The sequence below is a fragment of the Peromyscus leucopus genome, chromosome 5 (assembly GCF_004664715.2).
Source record: "Peromyscus leucopus breed LL Stock chromosome 5, UCI_PerLeu_2.1, whole genome shotgun sequence".
Lineage (NCBI taxonomy): Eukaryota > Metazoa > Chordata > Mammalia > Rodentia > Cricetidae > Peromyscus > Peromyscus leucopus.
Window position 1 is genome coordinate 26720677 of NC_051067.1, and position 12568 is coordinate 26733244.

Here is a 12568-nt window from a genome sequence, read left to right on the forward strand (position 1 = left end):
ACACATGACTTCAAGGACAGTGCCTTGCCCAGCAGAGTACTTTGGAGGGAGGATTCCCTGGGCTGTTCATCTGAGAGGTGTCTCCCATGAGACCTCTACGAAGATCCTGGCAGAGGCTTCAGCACTGGAGGGCCTGACATGGGCTGAGGCCATTTCTAAGTGGCGTACTCTCATAGTGTCCAAGTAAAGGACTGTTGTGGATGCTCTGAAACTCATCTGTGCAGGGATCCAGCTATAGTCTCTCAACCACCAGGCAGGTACTTCCAGGGACAGTCATCCATGCTTTTGTGGGCAAAGCCACACCTTTCAAGTGACTGTACCCTTTAAATGACTGTTAACACTCTTTCAAAGTTGGGGTTTGTTTGTTTCAGATAAGGCCCTGCAGAGACACAAGGACCAGAGTCACCCTGATTTCCTCTTCTTAGGTGACCTACAAAAATCTGTGCTGATTAGCACACTAAATTCTCCATGCACAGCCTTGTGTTCACATTTTGATCCCACACTTTGGTGCACACCTTTGATCCCAGCACTCCAGAGTCAGAGGCAGGTGGATCTCTGTGAGTCTGAGGCCAGCCTGGTGGTCTACATAGTAAGTCCTAGGCTACCTAATGCTACAAACAAATGGGCCTTATTTTTTGTTTTGTTTTATTTTAAAAACAATATATAAAGGCACATGACCTGAACAGAGCATGCTCAGTAATGTGCCTGCCTCTCCATGTGAAGACCAGTCTGTGTCTCTCCTATTGAACACAAATAAATGTCCCCAATAAAAGTCCCTTGCTTTTTGTTTGAAGGGGCATTACCTTTGAGTGTAAGCTCTGAAGCCATGCATGGTGTCCAATGCTTTTAATCCAGTAGTTCTGAACCTTCTTAATGCTGCGACCCTTTGATACAGTTCCTAATGTTGTGGTGAACCCCAACCATAAAATTATTTTCATTGCTACTTCATACTGTAATTTTGCTACTGTTATAAATTATTAATGTAGATATCTGTGTTTTCTGATATCCTTAGGTGACCCCTGTGAAAGGGTCATTCGAACCCCAAAAGTGTCGAGACCTATGGGCTAGGAACCACTGCTGCTATGAATCCCAGCACTCAGGAGGCAGAGGCAGACAGATCTCTGAAGTTCAAGGCTAGCTTGGTCTGCATAGTGAGTTCCAGGATAGCTGGGGTTGCATAGAGAGACCTTGTCTTAAAAAATAAAAAAAACAAAACAACTAAACAAAAACCCAACAGTCTCTGGTACACCTTTCTCAAGCTGATCTCTGGACTGTGCTTCCCTTCTCTGCGTTCACCAACAGGAGTCCCCATGACACTCAATTACAACTGCTTGAGTGTCACCATGACTGCTGCACCCAAGACCGATGGTCTACGAGAGCAAAGTGAAAGTGGCAGCATGGGTTACACCCTGACTTCCTTTTAGTCACATTGTGTGTACTAGGAAAGGACATTCACTTTGGCTCATGTGCCAGAGTAAAGGGATTAGACTGGACCTCTCAAAAGATGGGTCAAAGAAGTGGGTGGTGTAGCTTAGACGTCTCCTCACTGAGGTTTGAAAGTAAGAGATTGTGTGTGTGTGTGTGTGTGTGTGTGTGTGAGAGAGAGAGAGAGAGAGAGAGAGAGAGAGAGAGAGAGAGAGAGAGAGGAAGAGAGAGAGAGACAGGGAGAGAGAGATACAGGGAGAGAGAGAGACAGGGAGAGAGAGAGAGACAGGGAGAGAGAGAGAGACAGGGAGAGAGAGAGAGACAGGGAGAGAGAGAGACAGGGAGAAACAAAGAGACAGACGGAGATTGAGGTTGTAATTTAACTCAAGTGCTGGAGTTCTCAGGATTTGGAAACCTGCAATTGATCTAAGCTGAGGCAGTGTGGAGAAGGGACCATCTGCAGCAAGAAGAGTGAGGTCAGGACATACACCACACGTGCATTGTGGGGCACGGTGGGTCTGTGTGCTGATCTGAGGGTGCAAGCATAGAAACTGTGTTTGTAGAGGAGATGGACTTGAAAAGGAGGTAATAGAGTGTATCCCCAAGATTCAGATGTGGGAAAGGCACTTACTAATGCTTCCAGACCAGGGCCAGGGCTTGTGCGGTAGGTGATCATGTCTTTTGTTGTGTGGTTTTGTGGTGACTGTCCATGTGATAATGACCAGCAGAAGGAATTGGTTGGTTGCAGGCTCAGTGGCTTCCCTTCCAGGCCTCAGTTCCACCTTCTGAAAACCAGGCAGAAAACTCCCCACCTCAGGCAGGTCGAGGACTGAATGACATAATGGTTCAACATACTTTGCCCAGCTCGTAAGATTTAATAAGTGCTCAATGAGAGGTGGCTATTGACTTTAGCAAATACCACCCTTGACTAGAATTTAGGGTGTGGGAGGGGAGTGCTGAGACAAGCGTTTACTGAATAGGCTGTGAGGACTTTGAAAGATTTTGAGCTGGAAAGGCTTAGAGCCTATTTAAGAATCCTAATGAGCAAATGTATTGGGGAGATTTGTGTATGGAGGCCCAGCGGCTCTGGCTGTCCTCAGAGGGCCATGGGGCCATGCTCTATTTGGACCTTGGCTTTCTTTCTACGGCATCTTGAAGCCAGTGTGCTCTAGGGAGAAAGTGATGAAGTGACCACTGTTTTCCTCAGTGGGGCTGGCCAAAGCCATATGCAGTGAACGATCGTGGATAAGAGAGCCAATGTTCTTCTCTCTGCAGGGGAGCCTTCTCAAAGGCTCTGATCCTTCCTGGCAGCTGCCGGTGGGACCCTCTAGAAGGGATACAGTTTTCTAAGTCGGCTCTACCATAGCTATCTCACTCAGATGAAATCATGGTAGTGACAGCTGTAGGTGAGACAGGCTGACAGTGAGCTAAGTCATGCCTACAAGACAACCTCATTAGCTGCCTTCTTATCTTTGAGTGGAAAGTTAAGCAGAGATGTGTGCATATTTTCCTGATGAGACTTTCAGTCATGATACACCTTGCTATGGTATGTTCTATCCGTGATCACAGGCTGGGCAGTGGGTTGCAACCTACCTGATGACTCTCAGCAATACCATCTTGCCCAGAGACTACAAGTTCCAGCATACATTGCACATTGTCCTCAGGGTATAGCTTCTGTTGAAAGCAAAACCCCAGAGGTTCTCCCTGCTTCTCCTAGAAAGATGCCTCCTTAACTTCTGGCAAACCAAGGTGACCACCCAACCTGATCTCAGGAACATTCTCTGTCTAGTAGTTAGTGGAGACCTTTTTATTCTGGTGGCTTCTTTATAGCCTGACGAGACAGGACAATCGAGACCTGTGGCAGAGTGTGGCTCATTGCTCATTCATCCAGCCAGGGACTAGAGCTCTGGCAGGATTGAAGTTTTTGTCAGATGGGAGCCATGGAGTGAATTTTAAAAAGTGAAAACAGATGTTCTTCCCTCCAGTTGCTTCAAATACGTGCAGAGACTCGGGGGAGGAGGCTGTAAAAATGTCACAGTTCCTGAATCCCGAGGCCCAGATTTATGCACCCAGTAACCCTGCACCGTAAATCCACCACCCTTGAGGGAATGTCAGCTTCCGAAGGGGCAGGCTCAGCTGTGGTGTTGACCCGAGGAAGCTGACGGATGAGGCTGAAGGGATGGATGTGGGTAGGAAGCACGTGAGTGGGGAGTTCTGGCTGGGAACGGAGATTGCTTTTCAAGAATTTTAAAGTGGGCAAAAGAGTTTACAAGGTTGGCTGGGACACTGGCCTTCTGAGAAGATAAGCCAAACTCTTTCACATTTTTGTGGGGGAAGTAGAGGGAGGCAGATGAGAGCTTCCTGGGAACAGAACTCACACGCACAGCATTTTGGTTGAAGTGCCAGAAGGAGAAATGAGGAGGCGGGTGGGCCAGACTTCAGGGAGGCCTGGATGCATCTTGAGTGCCATGGAGATATCACACTTAAGTGTAAGGGGTTATTCTGTTGGCCATGGAGAGGATAGATGCCAGGGATCCTGGTGCGAACAGAAGCAAGGAGACAATTTAGGAGCTATGATACAGTCCGGGCTTCTAATGACAGAGGCACAATGGGCGGGGTGGAAGCTGGGACATGGGGCATGGATGGCCAGACGTCAGTCCACTTCTAGGGGTTCTGACATGAGCAATGGAGAAGCTAAGGGTGCCATCGAGGCAGGAAATTCTGGAGAAGGATGGAATTTGTTGAAAAATAAATAAACAGTTTGGTCCTGGCCATGATAGATTAGAAATCCGTACAGACATTCATGTGGACATTTTAAACAAACAGAAATGAGAGCTTGAAGACAAGGAGAGAGGTCAGGGTTATAATACTAATCTGTGAGTCATATTACAGAAAATGAAAATGGAATTCTATTATCTACTAAAAAGCTAGAAGCAGATCTTCTGGACGGGCTGTGTAGGTCTCTGCTTTTGACTCTCTGTGCCAGTCACCTTCTGCCTGTATCTGATCCCAGGGCATGGATGAACGTGCATAGGCTATTCCCATTTCCACCTGTGTCATGCATCAGTGTCCTGCATCCTTAATCTGTATAGTTGAGACATGAAGTAGGGCTTCCTACTACATGGCCAGAAGTGCCTTGACCCTAGCAAGCAGAATTCTCTTAGGGTTTTTTCGTTTTGTCTTGTTTTTTTTTTCATCACCTGGCTCAGATTTCCTGCTCACTTAACATTCTCCCGGCTGCTCCACTAATTTTTTTTTTTTATAGTAGGGGCAACCTTATTATTTGATTATTATTCACTCAGCATGAATGATTGGCTTTTTCCTCTCCGTATCACTTGAAGTGTCATGTGAGTTTCTGGTATATTCTAATGACTAGGTCTGACTCTTGACAGAATGTGTCTAGCCAGCTGATGGTCAGGAATGACCAGTCACCATTCAATGCTTAGACTGTCACTTCCCAGGCCCATGGACAAGGACACAGGTTGTGGCCTCCCATTCTGTTCATTCTCCTGCCTCATGAAATTTCCATTATGCGGCAACTATGTTTTCCATTTCTTCTAATTAAATAGTAGCAAACACTCAGTTCTGTCAATTCTTCATGTAAAATGACTCAAGCAGCCTCCTCCCTCCCGCAAGTGAAGCTGAAAACAGATGCAAGCTCACACTGTAGAGCTAAACAGTACACTTGTGTGACTGAAGCCAGGACAGATGCACGGGAGCAGCTGGATGTCACCCTGGTTGTGGGTGGGGGTGGGGTGACAGTGGTCTATTGTGAAGCCCTGCTTGGCTTGCTCTGTGTTCCACCTGTGAGTCTCCATCCCCTCCGAGTCCACAAATCCCTTACAAGATAGAGCCCACAACAAGGGGCGGGGCACATCTGTAGCCACTGTCCATATCTTCTCTGGCTTTTGCAGATTATCTGGATCATTCACAAGACTGGAGTTTTGGATTTCCTTTCCATTTTGGGAGCCTTCTGGCAGATGACTGGGAGACAACTTAAGAACCACAGGATCCCTGCCCCCCTTTTATTTTGAGGCAACATCTTACTAAGTTGCCCATGCTGGCCTTGAACTCAACAACCTGCCTCTTCTTCAAGGCTCATTGACTGAGATGAGGTCTAGCTGTAGCTCTAACTGAAAAGCTGTGGACTATTTCCCAGAACCCATCCTATCCTTGGTCAGCTTTCCCTCATGACCTCATATCCCAAAGTAGGTGACTCCATTCCTTCCTAAACTAATTACTAGATGAGGAGAATAAAATTAACAGAATTTCATTAGACCAATGAAGATTTATTTACTGGTATTGGGGACAAAGTTGACCTTTCCTTATAATATGACTCTGCAACAGACTTCAGGGATTTTAAGTAAATGGGTCTTGTATTACAAATAAAAAAGTTTAAATGTGTGGGGCTGGAGACGTAGTCTGATTGGTAGAGTGCTTGTTATCCACACATGAGGACCAGCACCACTGGAAAAGTCACGCACCGAGCCTTAAACCTAGCACTGACGGCAGGCGTGACAACTAGAGCTCACTAGCTGGCCAGTCTAAGCCAATCGGTGTGCTCTGGGCTTCGTGAGTGACACCATCTTAAAAAACAACGTGGAGAACAGTTCAGGAGGGGGCTTGATGTCAACCTCCGGCTGCTGTGCACATTTGTAGACATTGCGCATGAGTCCACACATGCACGTGGATACACGTACACACGTGTTGGTTTCGTGGGAGTCTGGAGTGGTTAGAACACTGAAAGTACAAAACCCACTTTAATGAGCATGAAATGATATAGGTGATATGTGTAAGAAGGGCTCTACTCTCCCATAGAGCAACTCAAGAATCTCACAGAAACAGGAAACTTCCATTAGCGTCTTTGCCAGTTACTGTTTGTCAACATGACACCAGCTATAGTCACCTTGGAAGAAGGAACTTCAGCTGAGGAATTGCCTCTATCAGGTTGGCCTATAGGCAAGTCTGTGGGGACCATGTCTTGATAAATGGTTGGTATGGGAGGACCCAACCCACTGTGGGCACCTGGGGCAGGTGACCCTGGTAGGTATAAGAAAGGTTGCTGAACCTGAGTGTGGAGAGCAAGCTAGTAAGCAGCATTCCATCAGGGCCTCTACTTTGGTTCCTGCCTCCAGGTTTCTGCTTGATTTCCTGCCCCGACTTCCCTCAATGATGGGGTATGACAAAGGGGACAGACTAAGACGGCATCAAATTCACTCTGTTTTCCAAAGGAAGAGACTCTGAGCTAGATTTACACTCAATGCCCCCCCCCCAGGGTTGCACAGGTAGTTCACTCCAGGCTTTACACCATCATCAAATAAGCTGCTGCTGGCTCTTCATGCCTCAGTCACCTTTCTTGACACTGAATTTGGAACCTGGCTAAGACCTGCTTCTGACGCCAGTGCTAGGATCTCGGTGTCTTGTTACCATCACTGAAAGCTGAAGGCCAGGCAACTCATACAAAGGAGAGGTGGACTTAGCTCTCAGTTCTGAAGGCTGAGACCTGCAATATCCAGGTGCTAGCATGTGGTGGGGGCCTCTAGATGCCTCCTTGTAACACTGAAATGTTAGCTCCACTCCCCTGATCCCCCCTCCCCTCACCCCCCTGCCTCACACAGATCTACAGCCTAGGCTGGCCTGGAACTTGTTATGTAGCTGACGATAGCCCTTCTTCCTGATCTCCTGTCTCTATTTCCCAAGTGTTCAGGGAATAGCCTGTGTATTCCACCACATCTGGCACTCTCTATCTTATAAAACTACGAATTCTGCCTTGGAGCTTTACCTTCATGATTTCATCAAATCTTATTTTCCAAAGGACTCACCTCCAAAAGCCCCCTAAACACATGAGCTTCTTGGGGACACATTCAAACTAGAAGCTGGTTCAGAAAATGCGTGAAGCTTTGTGTTCAGGAGCACCCATACACACTAGGACAAGGCTACTTTCCCCACATGTTAAGAGCCTCAGATGAGAAGACGCTGGGCATCTGTTGGGTTTCAAGCAGTGAAGCTGAAGCTTCAAAGTACAGTAGGATCTTGGCTTACCATCAAGGCTTATTTTAGATCCATCTTGCCCTTGAAAGGCAGGTGTGCTGAGCAAAGCCTGGTGTGTGTCTTTCCTGTGCCTGGAGGTTTTCAAGAAGTGAAAACATCCTTCTGTGGATGAAAGCGCTGAGAATCAAAATGTGCCTTGATTGGGAAGGTCTGCCCTGTCTGCATGAAGTCACTCTCAGCTGCCCCATGGACATGTCCAAATCCTAAAAACCTCTCAGCCATAGGGGGACCATGGCTGTTCAGATATCCAGGCACTGTGTTTTCTTTCTTGTCATCCATCTTCGACTGGTTTTCTATAAATCCCTATCTGCTTCCTCTAACACTTTCCTCCTCTCTTAAAAAAAAATTATTTTCATGTGCATGAGTATTTTGCCTCCTTGTCTATCTGTGCACTGTTCATGTGCCTGGTGCCCTTAGATCCTCTGGGATTGGGCTTGCAAATGATTGTGAGCCTTCATGTGGGTGCTGGGAATTGAACCTGGGTCCTCTGGAATAGTAGGCAGTGCTCTGAACTCCTGGGCCATCTCTCCAGCCTCCTGCAACTTTTGGACCCACCAATCACATCTTGATTCTCTCCCTTCCCACTGTCTCTGTTGTGCTCATTTTCTGTTTGGTCTATCATCAGCTTATCCCCCCCGCCCTCACCCAGTGCAGATATCTTCATCTCCTTCTATGCAAGGCTTCACCATCTTCCTAGACACTCATTGCTAAGACCAAGGTGAGGCAGAAGAGACTCCAGAGTCAGTGGGCAGAAGCAGCCTGGGAGAAGTTACTTCCAGGAAGAGGTGTAGGGCTTTCTGGCCCTGTTTTGTCTAATACTTTCATCATATGTCCCCAACATAAAGTCATAAAGGTCACACTTTCCTAAGTGTGTTGGTTGCTCAATAGTGAAAGACAACCACACACTTAGGGTGCCAGAAGCAGAAACCCAAAGCACCCTGGAAGGCAAGGAAATGGGCTTACGCTTCACTTAAGTGGGAAAATGAATTGCACAAGTCCAGAACAGGGCAGGTACAGCTGAGCAGTGAAAAGAAATCTTTTAATTGCTTTAGCTAAAAGTAGGGTTAAAAAAAAAAAAAAAAAAAAAAAAGAACCATCTATAGTTAGAGCCCCAGCCCCTTTCTCAAAGCATATTTGAGATGGAACAGTACTAAAGAAGCACAGAGTTTGGAGTGAGATGGGCTGGCCATGCACCACACCAAAGGACAGGCAGAGCCACAGCATCTGTTGAAAGTGGGAGGGAAGAACGGGGCATGGCTGGTGAGGTTGCCAAAAGGATGTACCAACCTTTCAAGCATTGTAGAAGAGAAGTTAGAACCTTGGCTCCAACAAGTTTGACTTCATCCTTTTACTGAAAAGATGTACTTGGCAACAGGCAAAGTGTGTGTGTGTGTGTGTGTGTGTGTGTGTGTGTGTGTGTGTGTGTGAGTATGGTGGACAGAGGTCAAGGTCAATATGTCTTCTTCAATCACTGCCATCCTTATTCTTTTGTATATAGCATATTTTGAATCCTATTTTTGTTAATCCAGGTTATCTTCATATGATTATTTGTTTGAGATAAGGTTTTGTTATGTAGCCCAGTCTAGCCTTAAACTCACTCACCTCTTCACCTCTTTTCTTTTTTCTTTTTTTTTGTTTTTCGAGACAGGGTTTCTCTGTGTGACTTTGCGCCTTTCCTGGAACTCACTCTGTAGCCCAGGCTGGCCTCAAACTCACAGAGATCCGCCTGGCTCTGCCTCCCGAGTGCTGAGATTAAAGGCGTGCGCCACCACTGCCCGGCTCTTTTCTTTTTTTCTTACCGATTTTTTTTTAAAGTTAAGTGTACATGTGTATATCTGAGTGTCGCTTTGTGTATGCTGAGCACACGAATGGAGGAGGTCATAAGAGAACTTCGGATCCTTGGAACTGGCATCTCATGCAGCTGTGATCCCCCTGACATGGGTACTGAGAGCTGAACTCCCGTCCTCTGCAAGAGAACCACCGCCTTTTACAGCTGAGCCATCTCTCCAGCCCCTCCTTATTTCCTGAGACAGTTTCTCACTGATCCTGAAGCTCACTGATTCAGTTAGAACGGTTGACCAGAAAGCTCCAGGGATCTGACTGGCTCGCCCTTCCCAGCATCGAGATTACGGGCATATGCCACCACACCTGGCTTTTGTGTGGGTGCTGGAGATCCGAACTCAGGGCTACATGCTTGCACAGCAATCAGTTTATCAGCTGAGTTCTTGACCCTAAGTTCTTATAGTTAATAATGGGTAGGAAATAATGATGATACTTAAGAGTCATTACACACTTACTGTTAGCTGAGGACGCGGTACTCAATGTTTTATCTGCATCATCTTACTCAATCCCTACAGTAACATGCTGAGTTGGATGCTATGATTAGTGCCATCTTAGGAATGAGGAAGGCAGTTCAGGGCAGGGAAGAATGAACTCGAAATACCGCAGTCAAGAATAAAGCCTCCATGGTGGGTGGGATCAAACGCCTAACAGTACAGAGACTCTGTCATGGTTATTCGATAGGGACCGTTCGTGGAGGCTGCAGAGGAGGCAAAGAGCTTCCTTCAGGGTGGGTTTTCATTTGTAGCAGTTCAGTAGGGAAACTTGTCAGGGAAGGCTCCAGGCAACGTGGCAGTCCTGTCTTCATTTGGGTGGAGTTAATTACAAAACAAACGAATAGGGCAAATCCTGTAAGTATTCGTTCAATGGAATTTTTGTCCAACACTACAAGCATCAGTTTGAGTTTTTAATTGCAGCCGCAGTGAGTCAGGCAATGAGAGGAATGATGAGGCCTCCATCATTTCCGGTGTCGGCAGCCAGCATTATGGCTCAGTATATAACATGTAGGAAGAACTGGATTCCTTTCATATTTTGTGGAGACTTTATGGTTGTCCATGGGAAATTTAGTCTGGCTACCTAGTCCAATGCAAAAGGAAATTAGAAAGCTTCCCAATGACAGCAAAGTCATCCTCGTTCAGTTCCAAGCCGTTGCATTTTACCGTGAGCGCGTTGGGTCTATCTTTGCCTCCAGTTTAGAGCTCCTGGGGTCCTTCTTGACTCAAGTCGTGAAACTGAAGGCTCAGAGAGTCCCAGCGGCAGAATCAGGGCTCAGGAGCCTTGGACCTGGTGGAGGGTTGTCAATGAAATACTGAGAACAGTGCTCAACAATCACGTGACCAAGAAACACCAGGTGTGAGGGACTAGATGAAGTCTTAGGTAACCTGCTGTGTTTTAGGCCAGGGCAGAAGGATCTCTCCTCAGCAGGGTGTAAGTGAGACCGGGTGCTGGGAAGGAGGTGATGGGAAGGAGGTGAACACAGCACTCCTGCTCTAGCCTGTGCTTGCTGTCTGGGTGAGAGCTCAGTGCTAAGATTTGGTAACCAGTCACCTTCAGCTTGATGCTTTCATCTGCCCAGGCCTATTGGACCGAAGCCTGTCATGTGAAGGTCTTCCAATCAGGTGACTGTGAATCATGGTTGTCCCTCAGGGGCTTGAGAGAAGAAATGAGTAACCAGATTGCACCAGACCCTCGTTTGCTGTCTCCCAGTGACCTGCACCCAGGGCAGGCCCATCCTTGACCCAGGCTCTGGTTAGAGCCAGGAGCCTCCTCCTGGTAGAATCCTTGGTAAAAACATAAAAGAGGAGCCTGTGCAGGAGGAGAGAAGCAGGGGGCCACTCGTGGCTGCCCCTGGGCCCTTCAGAGTGTGCAGCTGCTGCAGCATGGGACACCCCAGTGGCAGCTCTTGTTTGTCCGGGTGGAAGGATGCCATGTTCTTACCTCGGAGGCCGAGGGGTGCGAGCGGGGAGTGTGATAGAGTGTGCTCAGAGCCAAGCGGCTGGTCTCAGATCTGGGTCACCTCACAGACCGGCACAACGACGACGTGTCCCGTTTGCTGGGATCAGGTTTCGTTTTTCCTTGTCAAACCCAGTGGTGCCCTCGGGCTGCTGGCAGCTCCCAGGCTCTCCTTTGTCCTACAGTTCCAGGAGGCCAAGGAGCGAGGTGACACAAAGGGCCGAATGCCCAGGCTCCCCACCCGCTCTCTGCACGGCGGGGCTGGGTCCTGGGCCCAAGGGGGGTCCCAGGGCAGTACGGGTGAGACCTGCGCGGTCACCGCTCGACCTTCCCAAGAGCTGCGCTGGGGATTGGAGGGTGCCTCCCTTTCCACCACCTTGGGTCTTTCCAACTTGTATTTCTGCTGACGCTGGAGCCCTGGTGTTTTGCCCTTAGAGACACCCTGTAATTGAAAGGAGAGAGGGGAGAGAGAGAGAAAAAAAAATGCTGCTTGCTGCCTGGACTCCGAGACAAGACACTTGCTGCCCTCTAACGGCTCCTGCCTGGGAGTTCCCAGGCTGGACTGGCACCGGCGCAGGCCTTCCTTCCTGCAGGGTCTGCGGTGGGGGTTTCCTTCCTCTGGTTAGCAGGCCCTTTTCCCTACAACTGCTGAGAGAGCCAGCCGTTTCTCATCACAAGGAAAAGATGTCAAAAGTCAAGCAGTTCTGGTGTGGCTCGCTCAGAGAGAAAAGACTGGCCCCAAGTTTCATTGCTGGACCCGAAATAACCCATCATAGCGTTTGTGTGGCCTCAACGCCTCTGCTGTCTTCGAAACAGACAGCCACCCCCCATCCCCACCCCTGACACACACACCCTGCTCTTTTGCGGTTCCTAGCAGCTCCCTGTGTTAGAGAAAGCACAATGCTCGGGCCAGGGCCAGCAGCTGCCAGCAGGTTTGTGCACACAAAGGGGCTTCCTTTTCCTGCCTTGGTGGGGTGGGGGTGGGGGTGGGGCAAGAGCTGTGGACAGGGGTTCCCTCCCCCGACCTTTTCTTGGGAACCTCAAGAGCCAACTCCAAAGGCAAACATGGCCCTCTGGACAAAACATCTGCTGGGTGAATATTTGAAGACCTGGAGACACAGGTTGGACGGCATCCAGTTCTGTGTAGGGAGGAACCACGCATTCAATCAAAGGCACAAAGGTCAGAGGTACGGGAGGAAAACCGGGACACACTTCTGTTTTGGAAGTTGGGAAGCGAGGCCCCAGATGGGATGGAAACGACCTGAAAGAGGGCTCATCTGGCCCAGGGGAATGAACGTAC